At 37.7% G+C, this 23,276-nt stretch overlaps 1 protein-coding gene and 2 pseudogenes across 1 annotated transcript in view; 1 reads left to right on the top strand and 2 right to left on the bottom strand.

Annotated features, from left to right (window-relative positions):
- Nucleotides 1–23,276, top strand: part of ZSWIM5 (zinc finger SWIM-type containing 5) — a 179,857-nt gene that overhangs the window by 7,084 nt on the left and 149,497 nt on the right. The gene's annotated exons all lie outside the window — the stretch shown is intronic.
- Nucleotides 12,368–12,678, bottom strand: LOC142435044 (ATP synthase F(0) complex subunit g, mitochondrial pseudogene; annotated as a pseudogene).
- On the bottom strand, nt 17,277–17,386 carry LOC142437801 (small nucleolar RNA SNORA61; annotated as a pseudogene).

Genomic DNA, 23,276 nt, shown 5'->3' with positions numbered 1-23,276 from the left:
GAAGGGTGACTCAGGGCCATAGTCTTGGGGGTTCCACCAATCTCTATCTGAGCAGTAATCTGAGGTCTTCTATGATTTTGAGTTTTGTTCCATATTTTTCACTACTCTCTTCAGGACCTCGTAATGATCCTTTGCTGAGCAGTTGCTAGTAGTAGCCAGGCAAGATTTAATAGTTAATCTTTCAGGGTTATAGAACCTGATATTTGCATAGTCTGTTAGTTCATCAGACTAAATATTTTCATACGTCTTTTGATTTTCATCAATCTTCTTTTCTCCAGATGGAGAGAAAGCAGTGGTTGTACCTTGAATGGCTGCTTAGGAGCCTTTAAGACCCCAGTAGGAAGTAAAGCATTATCTTTGTGAACAATGCCAATTGACCTCTTGTTCCTCAAGACTATGGCTTTGATCCACTAGGCCCAGTGACTCATTCCTTCAGAGTGTTTTGTATATCTAAGTATTTTTCATAACTTTGCCTCTTGAATGCTCTATTATTTTTTTAAAATCATTTTATTGGGGCGTATACAACTCTTATCACAATCCATACATACGTCAATTGTGCAAAGCACACTTATACATTCGTTGCCCTCATCATTCTCAAGACACTTGCTTTCCGCTTGGACTCCTGTAATCAGTTCCTCATTTTTCTTTTCTTTTTTCCCTTCCCTCCTCACTCCCCCCTCCCTAATGAACACTTGATAATTTATAAATTATTATTTTTTCATATCTCACACTTCCCGACGTCTTTTCTGTTGTCCATTCCCCAGGGAGGAGGTTATATGTAGATCTGAATGCTCTATTACTTTATGGAAATATTTGTAGAAAAGGTAAATACACATAAACAGATATCCTCTGTCAAATCTATCATGTCTCACCACTCTCCCTCACACCTGTTCAGCCTGTGTGTCTATCTAAGCATCACTTGTGGATCACTACAATGGCAGGATTGTATATATAATAGTATTTGCCTCTCTTGCTTTTAACTATTGCAAACCTCCCAATGCCTTGCCCTGCTTCCTTCTTTTTTTGCCGACCTCTATCTTATTTTGTGTTGCTTTCCCCTTCACCCAGTGTGCACTTATCTACCTTCCAGCCAGTGCTTTCCTCCTTCATCCCAAGGAACTATCAAAAGATTTTTTTTAAGTGTAAAAAACCTTCTTGACTTTTTGTAATTGTGATTTCATACAATTTAGTCCTTTTGTGATTATTTTCACTCAGCATAGCGTCCTTCAAGTTCACTCATGCTATGAGACGCTTTACAGATCCATTGTTATTCTTTAATATTCTGTAGTATTCCATTGTGTGTATGAACCAAAGTTTATTTGTCCATTCTTCTACTGATAGGATTTTGGTTGTGTCCATTTTTCACTTTTGTGAATAGTGCTGCCACGATCATGGATATGCATTCATCTATTAGAGTTACAGCTCTAATTTTCTAGAATACATACCAAGTAGAGAGTTGTGAGCTCATCTAGTGTTTCTGTTCCCCAGTTTTTGAAGAACCATCACACTGCTTTTCACAGTGGTGGTACTGTTTACAGTCCCTTCAGCAGTGTATGATCTGTCCAATTTCTCTGCACCCTCTCCAGCATTTGTTGCTTTCTGTTTTTATGAACTTTGCTATTAATACTGGGAAAAGGTGATAGCTCCTTGTTTTGATTTGTATTTCTGTCCCGACTAATGATTTCAAATATTTCTTCACATGTCTGTTTGCTGCCTGAATGTCTTAAAAATTTTAAGGTTATTTTGCTGTGGGCTCTTACAGCTGTTATAACATTCCATACGTCAGTTATATTAAGCATATTTGTACGTATGTTGCCATCATCACTGAATGTCTTCCTTGATGAAATTTTATATGTTCATGTTCTTTGACCACTTTAAAGTTTGTCTTTTTCTTGTTAAGGTGTTAACATTGTCTATAAATTTTAGAGATTAGGCCCCTGTCTGACATGTCATGGCTAATTATTTTTTCCCCAGTCTGTGGATTATCTTTACCATTCTGGAGAAATCGTTTGATGCACATAAATATTAAATATTTTGTTTTCTGCTCTTTGTATGTTTTTCATTATGTTTGATAGTGTTTTATGGCCCCTGAGTTTGTCTCTGTTTTTGTTGATAATCTTTATTGTTCTAGGTTTTATATTTATCTTGATACATTTTGAGTTAATTTTGTATATCGTGTGAGCTATGTATGAGTCCTGTTTTACTCTTCTGCAAATGGATATCCAGTTTTTACCAGTGCCATTTGTTAAAGATGCTATCTCTTACTGATTTCATGTGTTAAGATTATCTGTCTACAAGTAGATGGATTTCCTTCTAAGTTCTCAATTTGATTTCATTGGTTTATAGATCTTTCAGTATCAGTACAAGGCTATTTTTATTACCATGACTGGCTTTTGAGGTCAGATGTGAGAGGCCTTTTCTTTGTTCTTCTACTTTATTAGTGCTTTGCTTACTTGAGATATTTTTCTTTTTCAAATACAATTGGAAAATAGTCTTTCTATCTCTTTAAAGAATGATGCTGGGGTTGGGATAGGGATTGTATTATAGCTGTAGATCACCTTGGGTAGTATTTTCACAATGTTAAGACTTCCTATCCGTGAGCATGATCTATTCTTCCACTAGGCCTCAATTTCTTGTAGTAGTGTTTTGTACCAGTCTGTTGTTTATCTGATTATATTTATCCCTAAATGTTTCATCTTTTGGGCAGCTATTGTAAAATGGTTTTGTTTTTCTGATTTTCTTTTCAGAGCTCTCTTTGAATCTGACTGACTTTTTTTTTGTTGTTGTTGTTCATTGTACCCTGCCCCTTAACTGAATCTTTCCATTTCTTTAAACAACTTTCTTCCCAAGTTTTTGGAATTTTCTCCATATAGGATCATATCACCAGTATATGGAGAGATTTTTTGCTTATTTTTGTCAGTTTGGATGCCTTTAATTTCCCTCTCTTGCATGATAGCTCTGGCTAAGACTTCCAGCACAATATTGAATAAGAGTAGGAATCAAGGGCATCCTTGTCTGGTTCCCATTCACAAGGGAAATGCCTTCAGTTTCTCTCTATTCAGAGTAATTTTGGCTGTTGGATATATATATAGATATCCTTTATTAGGTTGAGGATTTTTCCCTTCTGTGGGAATACTTTTTATATAAAATTGAAGTGTGACAAGTCTAAATTTTGAAATGAAAGGTCTATTTATGCCTTTGTAAAAAAAATTTCACTTCTTTCAGTATAGCTATTAAAATCAAATCATTAACTGTATTTTATTATGGTGCTAGCTGCATGTATGCCAAAAGATAGCCAATCTAAAAATGATAATTTATAATATATAACTTTTTGTTTCTTAAAATTTTTTTTAAATCATGGCATTAACTATAAGTAAATTAATGAATAGAAGATACTTTTCATGGTTGTTTCTTGCTACCTAATAAAATTTCATGTTAATTTTAAACTTTTATTTTTTTAAATGAGTTTTTAAAGCCATTATGTATGGCTTAAATTAGAACTCATCATTTTCATTTTATTAGGAGTACAATATTTAAACTTTATTATTTTAAATAGGTGTTAAACTTTTTGGACAAATAAGTGGCATATTAAAAGTGGAACCTGTCATTTTTGGTAAAAACAAAACTATGTTCAGTATAGCATTGAGTGTGCACTGCATGGATGGACAAAGTTAGGTGCTTTTAGTTTTTTCCCAACATTTCTAAATCTTTAGAAATGGATACTCTTAAAACCATAAACCATGTTTAACCCCTGTTTCCTAGTCCTAAATTGTGGATGAGACTTAGTATTAGATATTATAAGAGGTTTATATAATTCATTCTAGATTGCTTTTATGTGAATTTTCTACCTTGTAATTTTTTTATTTATAGGTTCATTTTATTCTTTTGCTAGGCAGCATATTTCTTGCTTATCACCAAGTTGGCATGTCATGGACATAAAACTCGTTTTAATATTAGCTTTAACATTATATAATCATATGCTAAATTATTCTATGATGTGCTTCATAATCATCTGTAACCAACTAGTTGGTTTTTAGGTCTCATAGCAACTGTGCACAACAGAACAAAAGACTGCCTGGTCCTACAGCAGCCTCATATTAGTTGTTATGTTTGAGCCCATTGGTGCAGTTACTGTTAATCCATTTACTTGAGGATGTTCCTCTTCTTTGCTGCTCTTCTATTTTAACAAGCATGATGTCCTTTTCCAAGGACTAGTTTCTCATAATAACATGTCCAAAGTATGTGAGATGAAATCTTCCCATCCTTGCTTCTAAGGAGCGTTCTGGCTTTTCCTCTTCTTACAAGTCAGACTTATTTGTTCACTTGGCAGTTCATGTTGCTTTCAATATTCTTCACCAGCACTGTAATTCAAATGCATCAATTTTTCTGCAGTCTTTCTTATTTAATGTCCAACTTTCATGTGCACATATGAGGCAATTGAAAGTACCATGGCTTGGGTCAGGCACATCGTAGTCCTCAAAGAGACACCCTTACCTTTCCACACTTTAACGAGGTCTTGTGTAGCAGAGTTACCCAGTCCAGTTCATCCTGTGATCTCTTGACTGCCTCTGTGGACATTGATTGCGGATCCAAGCAAAATAAAATCCATGACAAATTCAATCTTTACTCCATTTATCACGATGCTACCTATTGGTCCAATTGTGAAAATGTTGATGTTCATTACATTGAGTTAATGTTTATACTGAAGGCTGTAATCCTTAATCTTCATCAACAAGTGCTTCATCCTCTTCATTTTTAGCAAGCTGTGTCATCTGCATATCCCTGGTTGTTAATAAGCCTTCCTCCAATCCTGGAGCTGTGCTCTTCCTCATACATTCCAGTGTCTTGGATTATTTGTTCAACATACAGATAGTGCAAGTATGATGAGAGGATACAACCTTGATGCACACCTTTCCTGATTTTAAACCATGTGGTAGTCCCTTAAACTGTTTGAATAGTTGCCTCTTAGTCCATTTACATGTTCTGCATGAGCACAATGAAGTGTTCTGGAATTCCCATTTTTTTCAGTGCTATCCATAGTTGGTTATGATCACACAGTTGAGTCCTTTGCATAATCAGTAAAACATTAAGTAAATATTTTTCTGTATTCTCTATTTTCAACTGGCTGTCAGTGTGTGTAATGTAATGGTTTATGTGTTGCTGTGATACTGAAGGCTGTGTCACTGGTATTTAAAAAACCAGCAGGGTTACCCAAAGTGAACAGGTTCCAACAGCACTTCCAGACTAAGAACAGACTACGAAAAGGTGCAAGTCTACTTCAGAAGAGTTGACACAGAAAGCCCTATGGATAACATCAAAATATTGCTACTTACTGAAAGCCTAATGGATAGAAACAGAGCATTATTAGAGAGTGTTAGAAGATGGGTCTCCCAGGCTTGAAGGCACTGAAAATATGACTGAAGAAGAGTTGCCTTCTCAAAGTAGAGTTGACCAGATGAACTAAAGCTTGCAGGACTAAAGCCTTTGAGACTGTATGAATCTAGGAAAATCAAAAGTTGTTAAAAATAAAAAGGAATGCATAAGAATCTATATTCTAGGTGTTAGTGAGCTGAAGTGGACTGGTATTGGCTATTTTGAATCAGACCAGCATGATTTACTATCCTGGGAGTGACACAAATAAGGGAATGACATTACATTCATTGTAAAATAAAGACATTTCAAAATTTATTTTGAAGTATAGTGCTGTCTGTTGTAGGATAATGTCTATCCACATTCAAAGATATCCAATCACAACTATTATTCAAGTTTATGCATCCCCCACTAAAACTAGTGATGAAGTAATTGGATTTTATCCATGTCTTCAATCTGAGATTGATCAAACTTGGAATCAAAATGCTTTGGTAATTATTAGTGATTGGAATGTAAAAGTTGGAAACAAAAAGATAGGAACAGTAGTTGGAAAATGTGATCTTGGTGATAGAAATGAAATCAGAGATCGCATGATTGAATTTTGCAAGGTCAGTGACTTGTTCATAGCAAATACCTTTTCCCACAACACAAAAGGCAACTATACACATGGACTTCTCTAGATAGAATATACAGAAATAAAAATAGAATACATCTGTGGGACAAGACGACAGAGAAGCTCAATATCAGCAGTTAAAACGAGGCAAGGGGCTGACTGTGGAACAAATCATCAATTGCTCGTTTGTAAGAACAAGGTGAAACTGAAGAACCTGAAAACAGGTCTACGAGAACCAAAATACAACCATGAGACTATTCCACTGGAATTTCAAGAACAGATTTTTCTCATTGAACACTAATGACAGAAGACCTGATGAGCTATGGAGTGACGTAAAGAAAGCGAAAGATTATTAAAAAGACAGGGAAGAAAAATTAAAGTGGATATCAGAAGAGACCCTGAAATTGCTCTTTGTCATCAAGTAGCTAATGCAAATGGAAGAGATGATACAGCCAAAGAGCTGAAAATAAAATTTCAAAGGGCAGCTTGAGAAGAGAATGTGAAACATTATAGTGAATGTGCAAAGTCATAGAGTCAAAAACCAAAAAGGAAGAACACATTCAACAGATCTTAAACTGAAAGAACTCAAGGAAGAATTCAAGCCTTGAATTGCAATATAGAAAGGAAGAGTCTATGGGAAAATATATATTCAAATTTTTAAAAAACATTTTATTAGGGACTCATAGAACTCTTAGCACAATCCATACATACATCAATTGTATAAAGCACATCTGTACATTCTTTGCCCTCATCATTTTCAAAACATTTGCTCTCCACTTAAGCCCTTTGCATCAAGTCCTCTTTTTTCCTCTCCCTCCCCGCTTCCCTCTCCCTCATGAGCCCTTGACAATTTATAAATTATTATTTTGTCATATCTTGCCCTGTCCGGAATCTCCCTATATTTTAAATTTTAATAAATAATTTTATTGGGGGTTCTTACAGCTCTTATAACAATCCATACATCAATTGTATTAATAAGCACATTTGTACATATGTTGCCATCATCATTTCCAAAACATTTTCATTTTACTTCAGCCCTTGGTATCAGCTCCTTTTTTATCCCCTCTGTCACCCCCAGCCTCATGAACCCTTAATAATTTGTAAGTTATTTTTATTTTAATATTTTACACCATCTCTTGTTTCCCTTCACCCACGATTCTGTTGTTTGTCCCCCTGTTGGGGGGATGGGGTTGGGGGCTGTTGTATGTTAATCATTATGATCGGTTCCCCATTTCTCTTTTCCTCTCACCTTCCCCCTACCCTCGTGGTATTTTACTCTCATTATTGGTCCTGAGGGGTTTATCTGTCCTGGATTCTGTGTGTTGACATGGGCAAAATATGGAATGATGCAGAAAGCATCGAAAGAAGATGGAAAGAATAGAGTCACCGTACCAAAAAGAACAGCTACCAGATGTGCAAGAACCAAGGAATGGCACGGAAGGAAAAAGTCCAAGCTGCACTGAAAGCGTTAGCCAAAAACAAGCTTCCAGAGACTGATGGAATACCTACTGAAATGTTTCAACAAGCTGATGAAGTATTAGAAGCACTCACTTGTTTGTGCCAGGAAATTTGGAAGATAGCTACTTGGCCAGCTGACTGGAAGAGATTCATATTTGTACCCATTCCAAAGAAAGGTGGTGACCCAATAGAATGCATAAACTATCGAACAATATCTTTACTATCACCTTCAAGTAAAATTTTGCTGAAGATCAGTCAACAATTGTTGCAGCAGTGCCTCCACAGTAAATGGCAGGAATTTCAAGCCATATTCAAAAAGGGATGCGGAATAAGGGATATCACTGCTAGCATCAGAGAATCTTGGCAGGATTTCTGATACTATAACTCTTTACATGAGTAGAAAGCCTTGTGTTTCTTTCTCAGAGCTGCTGTTTGTTTCAAACTGCTGAACTTGTGGTTAGCAGCCCAACATATAACCACTATGCCACCAGGGCGCCTATCACCAGCCATTAGAGGAAGTCAGATGAAAACGTAATGAGATACTATTGCACACATGAAACAAAACAAGCCCATTGCCATCAACTTAATTCTAACGCATGTGTTACCAAGTTAAATTGCTACATAGAATTTTCTTGACTATAAACTTTACAGGAGCAGATCTCCTGGGCTTCTGCGGTGCTATTGGGTGGCAGTGACCTTAGGTTAGTAGTCAGAAAGCAACCATTTATGCCACTAGAATGGCTACATGCACTAGAATGGCTAAAATAAAATGTCTGACGATACCAAAATCTGACATATATTTAGAGCAACTGGAATTCTCATCTGTTGATAATGGAGATGCAAAATGACTTATCCACGTTGGAGAATAGTTTCTTAAAAAGTTCATCACACAATTATTGATGCCATTCCTGGGTATTTATTTACCTTAAAGAAATGAAAACATATATGTTGATATGAAGGCTTGTACCTGAATATGTATAATAGCTTTGTTCTTTCTAGTCCAAACTAGCACGAACTTAAATACCTATCAATGGGTAAATGCATAAAGAAAATGGTTATATAATCATACAATAGAATACTATTTAGCAATAAAAAAAACAAGCTACAGAAAGCTCAGCCCCACTGGATGAATGTAAAAAAAACATTATACCAAAGGATAGAAGCCAGACTCAAAAGACTATATCTAATGTAATCTAGTTTATTTGAAATGCTACAAAGCCCAAAGCTATAATGACAGAATGTAGATAAGTGGTTGCCGGGGGAGAGGGGCATGAGCAAACTACTTTGGGTGATAGAAATGTTGTGTGATTGTAGTGGTAGTTGCATGACTGCTCATTTATCAAAACTCATTGAATTGTATGTATAAACTTGATGAATTTTATTCATTATAATTTTAACTTACTATCTTAACTATCTACTGCTGTTATAATAGATATGCCTCTTTAACAAAGAGAAGTTTTTTTTTTCCCCCATAGTTTGGGAGATTAGAAGTCTGAATACTGGCTCTAGGGGAAAGTTTTTTTCCTCCGTTGGCTCTAGAGGGATAGTCTTGTTTCACTTTAGTATTTGTGGACCTGGCCTTCCTTGGAGATATACATATGTTTTGATATCAATCTTTCCCTTGTTCTGTGTGGTAGTTACATAATTTTATGTCAACTTAAAGATATATAAAACTATAGGGGTGGTATCCAACCTGTCAATCAAGTCACAACCTGATGCTGCCTCCATGTGGGTGTGGCCTTCTTATAAGGAGGGCCCAGGGAACCTCCCTTCCTCTCTCTGCCTTCACTCTTCTGCTTGCTAGCCAACCTGAGAGCTACCGGAGTCCTGACATGTTTCCATCTACCTTGGATCCACGCAACTTTGCACCATCAGCCTGTGATCTTCTTGCATTCTGCATTATTGCATGTGGCTGCACGAGACTGAAGAGGGATTTATGCACTCGCCTCAGACTTATGGACTTGAGTTGGACTGGACTTGTGTGTCTTCTTAATATAATTATTTCTTGATATAAAGCTTTCGCTTATACATATATGACTGTCTCTTGATTTGTTTTTCTAGTCAACCCGGCCTACCACAGTCTAAGGAATTCTCAGTGCTGGACCCCAGGTCTAAAGGATGTGCTCTGGTCTTGGCTCCTCTTTCTTATTGATTAGGCCCCCCTTTCTCTTTTGATTTTCCTTTGATCTCTTGTAAGATAAAAGGTGTTGCAGACCACATGCCAGGGAGACTTCCTTTACATTAGATCAGGGTTGTGACCTGACTGAGGGTGTTTTATTCTACCTTTACAAAGGAGGCTGGCGGCATAGTGGTTACGTGTTAGGCTGCTATCTTTGAGGTCAGCACTTTGAAATCACGATCCGCTCTGCAGGAGAAAAACAGGACTTTCCATTCCTATAAAGTCTTGGAAAGTCAAAGGGCGTTCTACCCTGTCCTAATAGGGTTGTTAAGAGTTGGCATCAACTCAGTGGCAGTGAATCTAGTTTTTGTTAACTCTGTTACAGCAAATTGGCTGGTCACGTCAGATTACATCATGAAGGATAATTGCTTTTATTACATAATTGTCAAATTACATCATTATATAACTGCCAAACCACTGAGAATCATGGCCACGGCCCAACCAAAGGGACACATAGTTTGGTGGGACATAGCTCAATCCATAATACCTAAAGCATTTGTTATTAAAGAAGAACCAAACCAAGCCCACTGTCATCTGGTCAATTTGGACTTACGGTGACCCTACAGGGCATAAGGCTCCCGAGGCTGTAAATCTTTACAAAAGCAGACTTCCACATCTTTTCCCCATGGAACGGCTTCTGAATTCAAAGCACCAAGCTTGTGGTTAGCTAAGTGCTTTAACCATGGTGCCACCAGGGCATCTTCAAAGAAAGAAACCATAGTTTCCAACCTTCATTTCACGTTGAAATCATCTAGTAGCTTTTCAAAATGACAATGCTTAGCCTTCCTCTCAAATTAAATTAGAACACGGAAGAAGGAAGATCAAACTTCAGAATTTTAAAAACACTTCCCTGGCAGTTTTATGTGCATCCAAAGTTTAGAAACAATGCTCTAGAAAAATGATCATCTTTATGTTCTCTAACATAAAATGACAATGGTGGCTCTAAGTAAACAGATGCATCTAAACCATAGATACATGAATGGATTCTAGACTCTCACTTAATTCTAGCCCAATCTGAGAGCAATTAGTTTTTATGGTATGACTCTGCTTGATACTCACCCACATGAAGAGATCACTGAAGATATGGGTGTATAGCAAAGTGTAGCAAAGAAATTAGGTAGTGTCCAGCTACCAGAAAGATGGCATCTGGGGTCTTAACAGCTTGTCTTTAAACAAGCAGCTATCTCAGTGAGCATCAACTAAAAGTACATGAAAGAAGCACACCAGCCTGTATGATCTAGAATTGTAAATAATATCATCCAAATCTGAAGGAGGGAATGGTATCAGATCTTAAAATGTGAACACTTGGTCCCAGAAGACTATGTATTATAGAGGAAGCCCAGAATCCATTTGCAGGTCCACACATGGATCACACCTCTGATGAATGCCTCCTGACCATTATGAGGGGTGTGAGCAGCCTTGCTAGCAGACAGAGAACAATGTAAAGTCAATCATGGCAGATGCAGTTAGGGTAAAATGTAATGTCTTATCATTTGATCTTCCTTTTGACCTATTTAAAGTTGTTTCAGTTAAAAACAACAACAACAAGAAAACTGAAGGGGAGATACATGTGGTTTAAGCCTTTAACCATAGCTGAGGGATGAAGACCCTTGCAATCAAGTGGAGTCATTGGAAAGTAGATGATTGCAGATGGAATAATAATTTAGCACCGAATCACTTGATCTCCCTTTGACCTATTTTAAATTTGTTCTCGCTTTTAATATTTTCTGCTCTCTTTTTGCTTGAGGTTTTTCTTTGTTTTGCTTTGTTGATGTTGTTGTTTTTTAATGTTTTCCATATGAAATCCAGGATAGGTAAATCTATAGAGACAGTAACTGGATGAATGTTAGTGTTTTTTAGAGGTATTGAAGGGGAAGTTGGTGAGAAATGGAGAATTAATAATAGTGAGTACAAGAGAGAAGAAAATATTCTAAACTTAATTGTGGTGGTGGTTGTGCAACTCTTTAATATGATTGAACTATCAAATTATATATATATGAAGTAATATGCTAATAAAACTGTTAAAATGATTATCTTTATTAGAGTTATCAGTGTTTTAAAACTTGTTTCAATGATAGACATTATGTAATTTTCACTAAATAAATGCTATGGATCATTTCAATACTTTTTTTACATTAATAATTTTTATTGATGAATCTCAAGGATACTTATCTTACCATTCAAAAAATATGTGCTAGGGAGGGAGGGTGGGGAAAGGAGGGGAAAAAATGAGGAGCTGATACCAAGGGCTCAAGTAGAAAGAAAATGTTTTGAGAATGATGATGACAACAAATGTACAAATGTTCTTGACACAATGGATGAATGTATGAGTTGTGATAAGAGTTGTATGAGCACCCAGTAAAATGATTTAAAAAAAAAGAATATGTGTCTTTGTATTTTGGAATAGTCTCATTCAAACTATATAAGTTCTTTGTTGTTTTTACTACCCTCAAAAGTAATTTGTGGATGGGGGAGGGAGGGAAAAAAGAGGAGCTAATACTAAGGGCTCAAGTAGAAAGAAAATGTTTTGAAAATGATGATGGCAACATGTAAAAATGTGTTTGATACCATTGATGTATGGATTGTTATAAGAACTGAGTCCCCAATAAAATGATTAATTTTAAAAGGCAGGTATAGCAATATTAATCTTTTTTTTAGATGATCTATTTTATTAGAGTAGACTGATCACACATGGTCCAAGAAAACTCAAAGAGCAAACCAAATATAATCAGATGTTAGACTGATCTTCAAACATCATAGCCAATGATGCCTCGTTTGCCTATGATCTCGCCAATATAAAACCACATCCACACTTCAGTGGCCACCAAGCCATTCAGCAGAGCTTCCTTAACTGTGAGCTGCTTGAAGCGCCCAGTCCTAGCAAGCTCGACTACTTTCTTCAGGCTCTGGATCGCTGCAGGGACCTCCGCCGGGTCGGAAGAACCAGCTCCACCCTGGCATAGTGCCAAAATGTGGCCATTCGCAGCTTCGAGTAAGTCACAGCAGCGTTCACCAGCCCCGGGGCCTTCTCCACCAAGTTACAGATAAACTGGGCCATGGTTCGGAGGAGAGAAAGCCCGTGGCCCGAAACGGCCGGTTGAATGTCCAGCAATATTAATCTCTGATAAAATCAATTTCAAGGTGAATTAAAAAAAAGTAACTTGTGGAAAGGTATTGCTAAATATACCAAAATAAATAGTCAGCAGTCAGTCATTTCAGGACATAGCTTATGATCAAGAATTGATGGTATTGAAGGAAAATATCCAAACCACACTAACAGCATTAATGAAAAAGAAGACTTTAGGAATTGTTGGAATAGTAATTGAGATTTAGATGTTTTAATAAATGGATACTTGACACATTTCAGGTTCCAATCATTAGAAGATTTTAAAAATATTTTATTAGGGGCTCATACAACTCTTATCACAATCCATACATATACATACACAATTGTATAAAGCATATCCGTACATTCTTTGCCCTAATCATTTCCTTTTTAAAAAAATATTTTATTAGGGGCTCATACAACTCTTATCACAGTCCATACATGTACATACATCGATTGTATAAAGCACATCTGTACATTCTTTGCCCTAATCATTTTCTTTTTTTTTCTTTTCTTTTTTTACATTTTATTAGGGACTCATACAACTCTTATCACAATCCACACATATACATACATCAATTGTATAAAGCACATCCGCACATTCTTTGCCCTAATCACTCTCAAAGCATTTGCTCTCCACTTAAGCCCTCCACATCAGGTCCTCTTTTTTTTCCCCCCTCCCTCATGGGCCCTCGATAATCCACAGATTGTTATTTTGTCTTATCTTGTCCTATCCGGAGTCTCCCTTCCCCCCCTTCTCTGCCGTCCATCTCCCTGGGAGGAGGTCACATGTGGATCCTTGTAATCAGTTCCCCTTTCCAACCCACTCACCCTCCACTCTCCCAGCATCGCCCCTCACACCCCTGGTCCTGAAGGTATCGTCCACCCTGGGTTCCCTGTGCCTCCAGCTAATCATTTTCAAAGCATTTGCTCTCCACTTAAGCCCTTTGCATCAGGTCCTCATTTTTTTTCCTCTCCCTCCCCGCTCCCTACTCCCTCGTGAGCCTTGATAATTTATAGATTGTTATTTTGTCATATCTTGCCCTATCCAGAGTCTCCCTTCCCTCCCTTCTCTGTCGTCCGTCTCCCAGGGAGGAGGTTACATGTGGATCCTTGTAATCGGTTCCCCCTTTCTAACCTACTCACCCTCTACTCTCCCAGTATCGCCCCTCACACCCCTGGTCCTGAAGGTATCATTAGAAGATTTTTACAGCTGTTTCTCTTTACCTTTGGTTGTGCCCCTTCAGCAAATGAAGACCCTGAAGGTTACACTCCCATAGTTCTTACTGTACTCATGTCACCATGACTGACTCCCCTCCAAGAAATCATCTCCTCTTCAGCCTCTTTTCAAATGCTTTTGGACTCGAGGAGCCCATCTGCAAGCAGTATCTCTGACAACGTTCTGATCGCTTTGTTTAGGCTTTCAATATTTGCTCACTGAAAGGGCGGAAGAACTGAAACCCTTGCTGATAAAGATCAAGGATTGTAGCCTTCAGTATGGATTACAGCTCAATTTTGGAAGACCAAAATCCTCACAACTGGACCAATAGGTAAGTAACATCATGATCAGCGGAGAAAAAGATGAAATGGTCAAAGATTTTGTCTTAACTTGCAATTACAATCTATGCTCATGGAAGTAGCATTCAAGAGCTCAAAAGACATATTAGGTAAATTTGTCGCACAAGACCTCTGTAGAATATTGAAGAGCAAGGATGTTTCTTTAAGGACTAAGGTGCACTTGAGCCAAGCCATGGAATTCTCCATTGCATCATATGCATGTGAAAGTTGGACATTGAAGAAGGAAGACCCATACAAGAATCTGTGCGTTTGAATTGTGGTACTGGAGAAGATTATTGAAAGTACCATGGACTGCTAAAATGACAAACCAATCGTATTGGAAGGAATAAGGCCAGGCTGCTACTTAAAGGCAAAGATGACAAAGACTTCATCTTATAGACTTTTGACATATTGTCAGGAGAGACCAGTCCCTGGAGGAAGGACATCATGTTTGGCAAAGAGAAGGGCAGCCAAAAAGAGGAAGGCCTTCTATGAGATAGACTGACACAGTGGCTGCATCAATGGAATCAGGCATAGGAACAATTGTTGAGGATAGAGCAGGACCATGCTATGTTTCTTCTGTTGTGCTGCATAAGGTCACTATGGATTGGAGCCAACTCGATGGCACCTAACAATAACACAGCTATAAATGGTTGCAGTGTTAGAAGAGCTTACTCATTTATGCCAAGAAAGTTGGAAGACAGCAGTCTGGCCAGCTTACTGGAAATGGTTTATTTTGTGCCCATTCCAAAGAAAAATGATTCAACAGAATGTAGGAGTTATTGTACTTATTAGAGCAAGAAGCAGTCATTCTGATAATATAATCTATATGGTTTAAAATCAGGAAAAGTTTGTATCAGTATTGTATACTCTCACCATACTTTTTTCAATCTCTTTGCTGAGCAAATACTCTAAGAAACTACACATGGGAAGAATAGCACATCAGAATTGGAGGGAAGACTCATTAACAACCTTCAATATACAGACAACGCGACCTTGCTTGTTGAAAGTGAGTGGAATTTGGAGCGCATACTGATGAAGATCAGACTACAGCTTTCATATTGGATTAGACCCCAAAATAAAGAAAACAAAAATCCTCACTACCGGACTAATAAGCCACATCATGATAAGTATAATAAGACTGAAATTGCCAAGGATTTAATTTTATTTGGATTTACAATCAATGTCCATGGAAACATTAGTCAAGAAATCAAACAACAGATTACACTGGGCCATGCATGGTATTTTTAATCACCATGTATGAAAAAAGTGGACAATGAATAGGAAGATTGAAGAAGAATTTGTGCATTTGAATTAAGGTATTGTCAAAAATATTTTTTTAAAATACATGAATCGCCAGAAGAACAAACAGTTCTGTATGGGAAGAAGTACAGCCAGAATGCTCTATAGAAGTGAGCATGGTAAGACTTCATCTCATGTACTTTGCACTCTATCAGCAGGGACCAGCCCCCGGACAATGTTATGCTTGGTAAAGTAGAAGGTCAGCAAACAAGAGAAAGAAAGGCCTTCAACCAGACAGATCAGCACAGTGGCTGCAATGGTGTGAACAATATTAGTGATTGTGAGGCGGGCACAGGACCGGGAAGTGTTTTGTCATGTTGTGCATACGTTTGCTATGAGTTTAAACCAACTAGACAGCACGTAACAACAACAATGCTAATATGTTATTTTCTTCTCTTTTTTTTCCACTTACTCACCTATCCATAACACTTGCATTTAACTTTTTCAGTGTTCTGTGGAAAATTGAATGTAATTCCTATATTTAAATAATACAGTTTAGTGTAGGATATACATATAGCGCATAACAAAATATTTGTAATAATGGTGGCAGCTAGTTTGGAGAGTAAACCGATTGCTCTGTTTTAAAATAATTCTGATTATAAGAAATATTAAAATTTTGTCTAATATTACAATAACAGTTGAAAACACTATTATTTTCCTTTCATGAAATTCTTTTTGTATTAACAGTTCATATGCTTTGTAATACTCTAGTCCATAGTTGATTCAAAGAGGTAACATTGGAAGGCAGGAAGACGATGAAAATATTAACAGATATTAATCCTTTTTTCTCAGCATGAATTTTACAGATTTCTGGCTTAAGAATAGTTTTATTATCTTTTTTATTCTCCCCACCCTCCCTGCCCCTGCAGCTAGTTTTATTATCTTTACAAAAGCTTATTTTTCTAAATGTTACTTCTTTTTAGGTACAAAAATATGATGGAGCTAATCAGCAAAATGGATTTTTGTCCATTCATTCATTATCTTGTCTGTAAGTAACAGGAAAATGTATTGTGTCTTTGAAAGCCTTGGAGATAATTACATTTTACCCCCCTATTCATTCTTGGTTTTATTGAATCGAAGCTCTGCAGCATTAATACATTCAGGAAAAGCAAGTCTGCTCCTATTTTGCTTAAATCTATCAACACCTGATATACTGACATATTATCAATCATCACCAACAATATAAAATTCCTCATTCTTGGATTCCTATCTTTCTTTTACTCAGTACTATAGTATTATACTCTTTACTATGACATATATTTCCATATATTATGATATGTATGTATACTATCACATCTATGCAGGGACTATGAACCAGGTAGCCTCAGAATTCCAGCTTGTTGCTATATTTCACTTTCTGTGACTATAAATCTATATAGAATGATGGTACCTACTTTATAGGGTTGTTTTGAGGGGTAAGTGAATTAATATGTAAATAACTTAGGACAGATTTAGTACATAATACTGTGTAAACATTCATTATTATTATTAGAGCCTTTATTAAAATTGTTGAATGAATTCTCAGTATTTATTGCTTTCATTTCTTCAACCTTTATCCCATCTCTGAAGTCTTTGTAATCAATCCTATTTGCGCTTTCACTCATTTCATTAGAGTTAATATCCTAAAAGTCACCAATACTTTGTGATTGCCCCAGTATCTTTTTTTTTTTCAGTCTTCTTTTTTTTTTTGACCCTGTTTGAAACTAGCCAGAGCTCCAAGAGCACTGAAGGGCAGCTTCAATGTTTCTTTTCCTCCTTTTACATCCACCCAGACCAGTGTTTAGATCTGATGGAAAAGGGTCAGTCCTCATCCTTTATGACTTTTTTCATAGCATTTTCTAGCGTGTACTTCACCCTCCTCTTAAAGCACTCCATCCTAGATTTTTTTTTTTTTGCAAGGGCTCACCTCCGGACCACCATGACCACAGAGAGAGAGAATATATTTCCAACTCAGGTTTATATACACTCAGAGGCAGGCATGCAAGCCCCCCTAATTACAGGTAACCACATATGTAACAAAGTGGGCTGTAACCTAACTCTAAAGGTCCCTGAGTACATGGGAGGAATAGCCTAACACTGTGCCCGGGTCGGGGTAAGGGGCGTGGCTGTCTTCGGAGCCCAGAGAACAATAGCTGGGTCTGCTCCTCTAGTTAAAGCTGCCACGAGCTAGCTGGCCATCAGCCACATGCTTGTAAGTGCTTGAAGAGCTAGCCTCAAGGTAGCACTACTCAGGCAGGATATAGTGGGAACCAATATCAACTGTGAGAATGTGATTGGGACTCACCTCTAACTCACAAGGATGAGTTACCCAGAAACTCACCCCAGAAACCCAGCCCACCAGGCTTCTTAATATGAGAATAAAGGATTCATCCATATATACTCTTTTCCCATGCTGTGTCCCATACCACCTGTTTTTGTCTAGCCTACTAATGAAGAATGAATTTTCTATTTTTTTATATTTTATTAGAGGCTCATACAACTCTTATCACAATCCATACATATACATACATCAATTGTATAAAGCACATCTGTACATTCTTTACCCTAATCATTTTCAAAGCATTTGCTCTCCACTTAAGCCCTTTGCATCAGGTCCTCTTTTTTTTTAAAATTTTCTATTTTTTTTAACAATTTATTGGGGCTCATACAATTCTTATCACAGTTCATACATATACATACATCAATTGTATAAAGCACATCTGTACAGTCTTTGCCCTAATCATTTTTTTCTCCTCTTTTCTTTTTTTACATTTTATTAGGGACTCATACAACTCTTATCACCATCCATACATATACATACATCAATTGTATAAAGCACATCCATACATTCCCTGCCCCAATCATTCTTAAGGCATTTGCTCTCCACTTAAGCCCCTTGCATCAGGTCCTCTTTTTTTTCCCCCTCCCTCCCCTTCCCCCCTCCCTCATGTGCCCTTGGTAATTTATACATCGTTATTTTGTCATATCTTTCCCTATCCGGGGTCTCCCTTCCCCCCTTCTCTGCTGTCCCTCTCCCAGGGAAGAGGTCACATGTGGATCCTTGTAATCAGTTCCCCCTTTCCAACCCACTCACCCTCCACTCTCCCAGCATCGTCCCTCACACCCTTGGTCCTGAAGGTATCATCCACCCTGGATTCCCTGTACCTCCAGCCCTCATATATACCAGTGTACAACCTCTGTCCTATCTAGGCCTGCAAGGTAGAATTCGGATCATGGTAGTTGGGGGGAGGAAGCATCCAGGATCTGGGGGAAAGCTGTGTTCTTCATTGGTACTACCTCGCACCCTAATTAACCCATTTCCTCTCCTAAACCCCTCTATGAGGGGATCTCCATTGGCCGACACTTGGGCCTTGGGTCTCCACTCTGCACTTCCCCCTTCATTTAATATGGTATATATATATATATATACATATACACATACATACACACACTTATATCTTTTTCTTTTTGCATGATGCCTTATACCTGGTCCCTTGGCACCTCGTGATCGCACTGGCCGGTGTGCTTCTTCCATGTGGACTTTTTTGCTTCTGAGCTAGATGGACGCTTGTTCACCTTCAAGCCTTTAAGACCCCAGACACTATATCTTTTGATAGCCGGGCACCATCAGCTTTCTTCACCACATTTGCTTATGCATCCATTTGTCTTCAGCGATCCTATCATGGAGGTGTGCAGTCAATGATATGATTTTTTGTTCTTTGATGCCTGGTAACTGATCCCTTTGGGACCACTCGATCACATAGGCTGGTGTGCTTCTTCCATGTGGACTTTGTTGCTTCTGAGCTAGATGGCCGCTTGTTTATCTTCAAGCCTTTAAGACCCCAGTCACTATCTCGTTTGATAGCCGGGCACCATCAGCCTTCTTCACCACATTTACTTGTTCACCCACTTTGGCTCCAGCCGTTGTGTCGGGACTAGATTTTGTTTTTATTTCACTATTTTGGTTTTCTATTTTCCTCCCTTCTATCCTTTACCCCCAGAGTGGGATGTATTTTCTTCTTTTTTTTTCACACCAACAGCCTTACATCATTTATTGTTAAACTTGATTAGGAAGCAAAAAAACAAGGAATAAACCAGATTATTTGCCAATAGAAGTTCAAGTCATCAGATGGGGACAAAATTTGAGCCTGGGAAAATGCGGCCATGCATGCCACCCTTTGGGGGCTCCTTACAGACCCAGCTTGGTTCTTCTCCAATGTCTTCTCTTGGAGTTGTACCTGATTTTATTACCGGTTTTCATTCGAATCCATTGGCGGAATGGGCCGATTCTGCTTCTGTTTCTTGGCCAGGAATCTCTTGATCCTGAAAGTCTAATGAGATGACATGGTGAAGTCGGAGCACCACCACACTCGGAGTGGCAGAGAAACGGAGAGAGGGAGGAGAGGACCGGGATGTATTTTCTTATAGCATATCTTCTAATATAGTAATTTTAATTTCCATTACTAAAATTCCTATTTTATGTGTATAACCTGATGTAATACAGTGATCTAAAATTTATTCAAAACTACTGTACTCTCATTTTCAAAGGAAATTTAACTGGAATTCTAATTTATGAAGCAGATAAAACCTGATATGCTATAGAGACTAAGTTTAGATTAGTAATTTCAGATTAATAGCAATTTAACATCAATAATAACATTATTAGTCCCATCTTCCCTTGGTCACTTTAATGCTATTGTTTCTTTGAGTTACATCTTAGAATTTATGTACCCATTAAAGTTACTTTTTTAAAAACCTTTTTATTGGGGGCTCATACAGGGGCAGTTCTACTCTGTCCTATAGGGCTGAGATGAGTCAGCATCAACTTAGTGGCAGTGAATTTGGTTTTTGGTTTATAACCGCTCAACTGAAAGCTGCCATCAAGTGAATTTCTACTCATGGTGACACTATAGGACTGAGTAGAACTGCCCCTGTGGGTTTCCGAGACTGTAATGATTTCATCTAAGAGACTACTGAAGATGCCAAGTAGTTATCATGTTTAAAGGTCTGGTTTTTATCTTCTTTTAAAAAAATATAAACATATATTGTTTATTCCATTTGCACATGGAGCAGTTGGTGGGTTTGAACTGCCCCTGTAAGTTTTTGAGACTGTAAACCTATGGGAGCAGACAGTCTCATCTTTCTCTCACAGGGAGGCTAGTTTCAAATAGTTAACCTTGCACTTAGCAGCCCAACATATAACTCACTATGCCACCAGGGCTCCAGAAGCACGCTAAAATCCAGTTCTTTCTCAATGATCAAGATGGATTTGAATGAATGAATGAATGAATGAATGAATGAATGAATGAAAAAGAGGATGGATTGGCACAGTGGCAGTAGCAATGAGCTCAAACATAGGAAAAATTGTGAAAATAGCACAGGACCGGGTGGTATTTCGTTCTGTTATACAGTCTTTTATGAGATGGAAATGACTAGAAGGCACCTAACACCAACAATGTTCACATAGGTTGACAAAGGCAGTGGCCAAGACCTAAAAAGAACACAGTGATTAGGCTGACTGCTTGGTGATGACAGCCTGAATTATTCTACTGAGTAAACCATCTAAGCCACTAGAGGTCTGGCCTAATATCCACAATGAGACGGGAGACAAGGAGTATTAGTTCTGAGCTGGAGACTACCTGGAATGGTAGTTTGTAATTTGTATACTAATCTTACTCTTGTTAGTTTCCCCAGAAAAAAAGATCAAACAGAATTTGTGAGGCGTTGTTACCAGATGGTGTGAGTTTCTATATGAAATGAATTCAAGAGGTACAAGTGTACTGCCCAGATGCTCCTTTCAGGATTAAGGTATTCATTTTTCAAACTGCAGGGAGGATTGGATACCAGCAGCTCCTAACTATCATCAAACAAAATGTGGCAGGTTAAGTACTCAGAGAGAAAGGATACGTTATGTTTCTAAGGAATAGTGATTAACACCTGTGAAGGAAAGGCAGCAGAAGCAAGATTGAACACAGGAAGACTTCAAAGTGTAATGCAGACTTGACAAAACCTGGGCCAACTAGGTGAGGCTCACTGGAACAAGAATAGCCAGTCAGTGTTCCATGGTGGCCAAAAACTGTTTCTGTATACCGCCATCCTGTTCACTGACCATTTGTAAGCCACCCTTAGAAGGGTCTGGCCTCAGCGGAAGCACTTCTCTAAAGGCAAACAGACCCCTAAACTACATGCAATCCCACAGCTGGAGAGGAAAATCACTCAGTTCATCTTCATCACTACTATGTAAGAAAACTGTCCCACCCAAGCTTATGCCTCCTCCCACTCTGGCCAGTCCATATTCCCTTCTGGGCAACTCTGAAATGCCATCCCAGCTCCTTACAGGATTGACTGAAGTCTCTGTTACAAATGCATCAGAAGTTCAACCTCTCTGCCCTCCCAATCTTGTTTCTCTGACTTCTTTACAAATGTTCCTGAGCATGCTCACCAATAAACCTCTGACAAGCAAATCTTCCATGGTCTGTTCCCTAGGGAACACAACCTAAAATATTCAATTCAATAGGAAGATTTAATAAAAAAGTAGCTGTGATCTACCGTGTTCAGTAGCCCCAGAAAATAACTTTATCTTAGTTAGTGCACATCATATGTTGACTCGGAAGGAAAAAAAATTTAATCCACGAGAGCCAGAGCACAAACTATATCACTCCTTAAAGTTATAGACCATCTCATGAGAAGACCAGATGACTTCTGAAATGACACCAAGGACATCTTATATGAAGAAAGCAATAATCACTAAAAAGTTAGGAAGAAAGAAAGGACCAAAATGGATATCAAAAATTACTCTTAGGGTTTTCTTTCTTTTCAAATTTAATTTATAATGAGGAAGAAAGTGGTATCAGGACTAGAGAAATACTTTGTTCCCCCAAATTTCATTTATACTTTTACTACTTTTTCAGAACCATTTTATTTGGAGCTAATACAGATATCATATCATGCCATAGTTTAATCAAATAAAGCAGTATTGTACAATTGCTACCACACACATAAATTACTCTTAAACAGAGTTGCTAAAACCAAAGAAAAAGATAATGAAGCAAAAGCACTGAAGAGATTATGTCAAAAGGCCACTCAAGAAGACAAAGTTTTAGCATGAAATTTGCAAAAGATCTAGAGTTATAAAGCCCAAAGCAATGATTGAAGCTGAAAGAAAAGATTCCAAGTTGAAAGAAAAGATTCAAGCCTCAAGTTTCAATATTCAAAATTTCTGTAGTTAAAATGTTGAATGATGAAGGAAATGACAAAAGAAGTTGGAAGGAATTCACAGTCACTGCACCAAAATGAACTGGTTGATATTCAGACGTTTTAGGAAGTGCCATATGATCAAGAATTGATGGCACTGAAAGAGAAGTCCAAGCTGCACTGAAACCAGTAGCAATAAGGCTCCAGGATTTGCATGAATACCAATTAAAATGTTTCAATAAACATGTATCACCAGAAGCACTTACTCATTTATGTCAAGAAATGTGGAAGATAGTTGTCTGGCTAACCAAGTGGAAAAAATACATTTCAAAGAAAGGTGACAACAAAATGTGGAACTTACTAAACAATATCATTAATTTCCCATGAAAGTAAAGTTTTGATGGAGATAATATTTTAAATGCTTGTAACAGTACATCTTCAGAGGCTACCAGAAATTTAAACCAGATTTAGAAGGTGATATAGAATAAGAGAGAACATTACTAATATCAAACAGATTT

This window comes from Tenrec ecaudatus, chromosome 1 (genome assembly GCF_050624435.1).
Source record: "Tenrec ecaudatus isolate mTenEca1 chromosome 1, mTenEca1.hap1, whole genome shotgun sequence".
NCBI lineage: Eukaryota > Metazoa > Chordata > Mammalia > Afrosoricida > Tenrecidae > Tenrec > Tenrec ecaudatus.
Note: the sequence above shows the minus strand (reverse complement) of the source record. Positions and strands in the feature narration are given on the sequence as shown.